The sequence below is a fragment of the Arachis ipaensis genome, chromosome B10 (assembly GCF_000816755.2).
Source record: "Arachis ipaensis cultivar K30076 chromosome B10, Araip1.1, whole genome shotgun sequence".
Classification (NCBI taxonomy): domain Eukaryota; kingdom Viridiplantae; phylum Streptophyta; class Magnoliopsida; order Fabales; family Fabaceae; genus Arachis; species Arachis ipaensis.
The window spans coordinates 30376543-30383757 of NC_029794.2; the positions used below are offsets into that span (position 1 = coordinate 30376543).

The 7215-nt window shown below is 34.9% G+C and overlaps 1 pseudogene; it reads right to left on the bottom strand.

The window, feature by feature from the left end:
• On the bottom strand, window positions 2560–5702 carry LOC110268401 (annotated as a pseudogene).

Genomic DNA, 7215 nt, shown 5'->3' on the forward strand with positions numbered 1-7215 from the left:
CAAAACATTAAGGATAAAGATATAATTAAAATTTCAAAAATTAAAGATAAAATGAATCAAACTAAAAATAATTCTAAAAAATTTTGAAAACATTATAAATAAAAATATATTTTATCTTAAAATTTTGTATTACTTACATCGTAATCCACCAAAATATTCCTCGCATCAAACGACAAAAAACAAACAAGCGTTGTTGTCATCTATTGATTTGTTGCTGACAAATTGTGCCGACTATATATTTTTGCCAAATCAATGTGACGTTCGAATGTGATTGGACACTATCAATCAAATTAGAAGGAGAAATAAATGTGAGAGAACATTATTGAACATTTTTATATTGTCGGCAAATAGTTCTAACTGTTTCTATGGTTTTTTTCGCCGCAATTGAGCATACAAATTGTTTGGTTCTGAATTCTCTAACAAAAGTGTGTCTTTTTTTTCCCGAGTAACATCATTGTTTGGCTTTAAGCATAAGAGCCTTGATATAAACAGTGGCGTGCACAACAATATGGATCGAAACAAAACATGAGTGGGAGTGGGATCCATGAAATACATATGTGAGAAATAGTGTTTGTAGGACCAAAAATAATAATAAAACATTAGAAAATTTATATAATATAGAAAATCAAATATCAACCTCATTGATTTATGTTTTAGTCATTTATACTTTTAGTAGAATGTATTTTTTTTATGTTATTTTTCGATTCGGTAGGTTAAGGACTAATCTACTAGGGGTATTCGCGGTGTGATTTGATTTAATTTTTTAAAGAAAAATAATTCGATCTAATTTTATATTAATAGTGAGGTTCGGTTTAATTGGTTTAGTTTTTTTATTAAGACAATTTGAACCGAACCAAACCAAACCAATTAAATTCGGTTTGGTTCGGTTCAGTTTATTCGGTTTAAGGATTCGAGAGACTTTTGTGCAACAAATGCAGCCGGTTGCGACATTTATGACTATTTGAAATACCATGAGAGCCAGAGCTGCAGTTAAACCAAGAGATAGAGCTGGAGTTCGAGGATATATGCATTAAAAATCAAAATTGGAAATACAGAATCATATAAAAGTTTAACAGAAGCAGCAACACAACAAAATAAAATAGCTTCAACAGATAATCAATAACAATTTCAAAATATCAACAATAAATACTCAATAAGGAATAATAATCAATAAACAACAAATCAACAATAAAAGAGGTTTAACCCCAGGTTCCATAACTACATAATTACAACAGATTTTGAAAACAGAATAAAAAATTAGAACCCTAAACACAGAATTTGAATGATAGAATCATCAAAATAGAAATAAAAAAAATTCAGAATCATAAACACAAGTTGAAACCAAAAATCATCAAAATAAAAAAAAAACCTACAAAGAAGGAAGATGGAGATGCTGGACAATGAGACCCGGCAGGTCGGCGGCTGCTACGGGGGCAACGAGATTGGACTGAGATGGACAACGACACTCCTGGACTGGACTGAGACGTATGGCAGAGTAGTGGAGGACGATTACGGTGTTGCAATCAGCAACCTGCGACCTATGATGTTGAAGACAACGCTGCAATATCAGAGACGGTGCTGTGTAGAGGAAAGGGAAGGGAGCTCTAGGGTCTGGGCTCGCTCTCTGACTGAGGGTTAGTGTGCAACTAGGAGAAGGAAGCGCGATAAGGAAGGGAGGGGGAGAAAAGACCGAGCCGAGAAGAGGGAAGCGCGATAAAGAAGGGCCACTGCGAGGGTGCTGTCCGGTGACGTCAGACGCAGAGAGAAGGACGGTGTTGTGGAGGGTGGGATGAGGAGTTTTCGGCGCTGTGGAGTGGTGAAGTGGTGGCTAGCTAGGTTATCTGCTTTGGAGAGGGGGCTTTATATATTAGGATTTTTAAGTGAACATGTTCGGTTTGGTTCAGTTAGGGTTTTCACTGAAAGAACCGAAAATCGAACCAAACCGCAGAAAAAACTGCAAAATGTTATTTTTCGATTTTTGGTTTGTTCAGTTTTCGATTTTTTCGGTTCACTTGGTCAATTTTGTTTGGTTTGGATTGGTTTTGAACACCCCTATAATCTACTACGGATCTAACCTTCGTTAATTTAAGAATCACTACAAGATTCTCGCTATTTTGTAGCGGTTAAAAACTCCCATTGATAGGTTTGTAGGAGTTTCACAAATCTCTAAATTGGAGGTTCCACGAGCTTATTTGTAGCGGTTTTACAAAACTGCTAGGACCTCATTCAGTAGCGGTTTAAAACCTCCACAAACATAGTATTCAATTTTAAAAAAATTACCACAAACTGAACAACAGTAACCGTGGGCAGAATTAGAAAAACCATTCTACACAATATTAGCATCATCTAAATTTAAATTGACACCAATTAAAGCACTAAAATACATAATTAGATGAGAAACAATAAATAATAAAATTAGAACTATGTCAAAGAGATATCTATTCTAAATCATAAGGCATATGCAATCAAGGATTCTCCCATTAGTTCCTCCTTTCTTTCACCTCCTTTAATATGAGGAGTAGCCTCTTCTTAGTGGCATGACCAAGCTAACTAGAATATTCACAATACATAAGCAAGGAACCATACCATATTTTTGGTTATGAATGTCCTCCTGTATGTGTTGACATACTTTCTCACATCATCTTGCTTGGAAAGATTGAACAACATACGAATTTTTACAGCTCTATTTGGACTCTTCATCCTTAGTTTTTCAATGTCTGTCAGGCCTGGCAAATCATTGTCACCCTTCTTCATAATTACCAAGTTCAGAACAGAGAGGTCTTGTATACGGAAGAATTAAAAAATAGAACACAAGACTTGAATGAATGCTCTATACATTGTACAGCTTATACTAATTGTCATTATAATCTTAATCTCAAAGCAAATTAAAAGAGACATATAATAGTGTAGTGTATTACCTCTATAGAGCAAGAGGCGAACGCGACCAGAGGTCAATACTCCCTGCTTCATTAGAAATCCCTATTTGTCACAACTTCCAGTGATCTTGTAGACGTGGCCTTTGAATTCTTGTTGGTAGAACAGCAATGAAGATGACTAGGAAAATCTCAAGATTGTTTAACAAAAATTCCACCACACCTCACCCAAAGCATCACCAAGAACCTCTTATGAGATTCTCTTGTCCCAAAATGCTCGCCTATAATAAAAAGCAGAATGTCATAACTCATAACATAACAACGTGCCACAAAAACAATCCAAATGACCAAAACATAAAGTAGTGAAGAGATTACAGCTTCTGGTCATCCTCAATCTCGAGCTTCTTTTGGCATCCATTGGTGGGATTTGCAATGTTGAACTGAAAAAGTAAAATGTAACACCCTTACTACCAAAATGTCACGCTTTTGGCTGCGTCACTCTGATAGCGAGGATATTATGACGACTTCTATATAGTTAATAAGAAGATAGGAGTCTTTAACTCATAACAGTGGCGCTGTTTTCTTTGAAAAACTGGAAATACATTCTCATAAAAATTTTAGCAGTATCTCCTCTAAAATTTTGAATTTGCCACCCTTTAAGGGACCCCACCAAACCAAATCAAATATCTCTCAACCGTTCAAATTAATTTCAATTAACCAATATCATAACAATACCAACTCAACTCAAGAAAAATAACAAAGTCTAGAACTCGAGCAACCAATCTCATCAATCACAATTTAAACCAACTTCAACAAAATCAATCAATAAATAGGAATTCTCAACCTTCTCAAACAGTTTCAATACCAAATCATTCCTTAATATAAATATATATAAACCAAATTTCCAACGCAACTTATTTCTCAATATAAATATACCAATCAGATTCCTAAATCAAGCTTTCATTAATTATCACAACGCCAACTCAATCAATCAAGTAAATAATCACATTCTTTCAAAATAACTCAGTCAAACCATAAGATTCGCATAATCACCAAAAATATATTTTTGCATCAATATCGATTTATAAAAATTCTTGAAAATAAAATGAGTATAAGGAAAGCGCTCCTACCTCACTCGCGACTCAACTATGCGACAAAAACTCCGTTTTCTCTTGGCCCGCAACAGCAACAGCCATAATCATAGCTCCATAGCTCCCGCGACAACAACCAACTCCAATTGCGACATGCAACAACCGAAACTTCATTCTCTTTCTATTCATGGGATGCCTCCCTCACGGCGGACTTGGCTCGCCGGTGGCTAGGCAGCAGCTTGAACGGCAACCTAGAGCTGGCAACTGCAACTCCTTCTCGCGCATCCTCTTTTCTGCCCTGTCCGGCGACGATGGAGGCTCCGCGATGACTTTAAGGTGCAGCGACTGGGCGACATTGGCTCCAACGGCTGCGCGGGCCTCCTTCCTCTTCCTCTCTTCGATCACGTTGCTCCTTCTCTACATGACGGCAATGAGCTCCCCACGTGCGACAATTCGGCAGCGGCAACGCTTCCCCCTCCCTTCCTTCTTCTTCTCTCTTCCCTTTCTTTCTTTCTTTCTTTCTTTCTTTCTTTCTTTCTTTCTTATTTTTGTGTGCGTGTGAAACACAGGTGAAGTGAGTGTTGTGAGGGAGTGTGCGGTGATGAGGAGTAAGGGAGTACGGGTGTTATGTTAGAGTTAGGGTTAGAATTTGGGTAGTTTAGGTAATTTTGATAAAATTAGGGGTAATAGAGTAATTGAAAACTAATTTTAATCCAACACTCATATTTATAAAAATACTATTTATTTATTAACTTACAAATTATTTTCAAATAAATACTCTAATTCAATAATTAGAGATAATTAAATTAATTTCCTTGCTATAAGAAAGTACTCAATATAAAAATCTTTGAAAATATATTCTCGAATAAATAAAATAAATAATAAATAATTTATTATTTAATTTTCAAAAATCTCTTCACAAAATATATACAATAGCAAGTTTGATTCGATCATGTCGCCTATGGTTTTGAAAATTTTGAGGGATATGTTAAAAATTCGGTGTACTTAAAAATGAGGTTCATATTAAATCATTATTATGTGTCCAATTTTGGTTCTCTTCTAGCCTCAGAACACTTTGTTGAGGAAATATAAATCAGATTAGGACAAGGTTTATTGATTTCATTTTCGCTAGCAATCTTAATCTGAATAAACATGTGAGATGTTCAAAGCATATGTAATTCAATATCTTTAGTACAACTATATTGCTTTAATTTAAATGTTCAAAGCAAGTAACAAACCTATTCTTTTTTGTATGACTTTCTCCAGAGCCTCCAGCTCAATCAACCTCCTCTGTGGCCTGTGAAAATGTTGTTCACAGTAAAATTTGTATCACTTCTTGGAATCATCCTTCATCTACAATAATTTGAACCAAGCTACAATAAGATACATAATTAAATAATTTATCAAAAGTCTAAAAACCAACGAAGAGATCAGACTATAATTTTAAGCTTGAATGTTTAGGAAATAAGATTCTAAACTTTATAGTAAGCACAAACAAACAAAGAAACTTAAGTGATAGAAAATTAGAAATTTCAAAAACCTCAGAGAAAAAATGTGAAAAGATGTAAAAAGACCTAATGTGGCACTGGTGGATGAACTTGGCCACGCCGGACTTGAAGACGAGAATATAGAGGCGGCGCTCGAGGAAGTTCTCGACGGTGAGAGAGAGAATGTAATCGAGCTTGTTCTGCATCTTGTCGAGGAGGTCATTACGGAACATGCTCAGAGGCTTGGGCATTGTGACTAGATCTGGAGAGGCGATGAACCACAGCGGCAGCGGCGACGGTGAGGCGAGCTCTCTCTCCTCTCTGAATCTCTTTGTTTCATTCTTCTCTCAAATCTCCTCAGCCAACAGTACTGAGTCTACACCCAAACCGTGCTCTGAGTGTTTCACATACGCCGGAGCAAAAGTAGAATAAGTGGCAGAACCTGTCGGGGAAGACAACGTAGCAGTAACGCCGCGTGGATTTGACATGCCATAGTGAGAGGGAGCTAGCTTTGCGCTTCAGAGCTCCAACATGGTGGCGTGTTGATGTAGGCTCAGATGCGGGTGAGTCGGCGGTAGCAGAAGGAGTTGGAGATGTGGCATCGCAGTATTTCTCTTCCATTAGAATAAAAAAATTCTGTTTAGGATTTTAGAGTTTTACTATTCTTATTGTTTCAGTGTGTTCGTTTTGTTTGGGTGGGAGTTTTAATCATGCGTAAATAGCAGGAGTTTGTCGATAATTATGGAGGGGAGTTTGATAGATTGTCATAAATAAATTATTTTATGTAGATTTTTAAAAACTTTAATTAAAAAACTTCTACAAATAAATAAATATCTTGTAGTGAATTTGTCGTTAGCCTCTAAATTATTGCATATATAAGATATAATTCAAATTTCTGACACTTATAATAAGTTAATTGACTATTCGACCCAACTAAATTAGTTTGTAAAATTTATTGTTTTGTCAAATCTTAATTAGGTCTATTTAAATTAAATATAATGTGCAGGTGAAACTATATATGTCTTCTTATGGGACATCATCACAACGTCGATTATAATTATATAATAATGTTCTCAAGCAAATTATTGAACAAATTAAATATTAATTCCTAATTTAAAAAACCTTAACGACCGCAGTCAATTAAAATAGTTTTGGTAAGAAATAACAAATAAATAAAAAAACCACGTGCAAAATTGACATGAAATAAAATGCAAAGAACCTTAGTCTATGCAACTAATAATAATATACAAATTGCTAAGATGCTGCCGCTTTAGTCCCACCAAATACTATCCAAGCCTGAAGCGACAAAACTTGGTGGCCACTATGATTCCTACCCTCATAAATTTTCTGGCATAGAGCTATAGATATAAAAAAACAAAGTGAAATTTGTGCACGGTGCCAAAATCATCTCTTGTCATTTTTTTTTTCTTCGAAGATGTGTTTGGCATGAGAGGAGAATTTCAATGTAATTTATAAATTGATAGATGAAAAAAAGAAAAGGACAGAACTACGTAAGAATATAACTAATGGGGATTAAGAGTATGTTTAATTTGTGTTTTTTATTTTTTTAATTTTTTTATAATCTTTTTGTTTATAAAATTTTGTAGGAATGTAAAAAAGTAAATATGAATTTTCATATGAAAGATTAATGCACATTTTAATATTTTAATGAGTCATGTGTATAAACTAATATCAAGTTCGTTAGTTATTTTTATCTTTTTGTTATTTAAATAATTTTTTTGGTAGTAGTGACTGCCAGGTGGC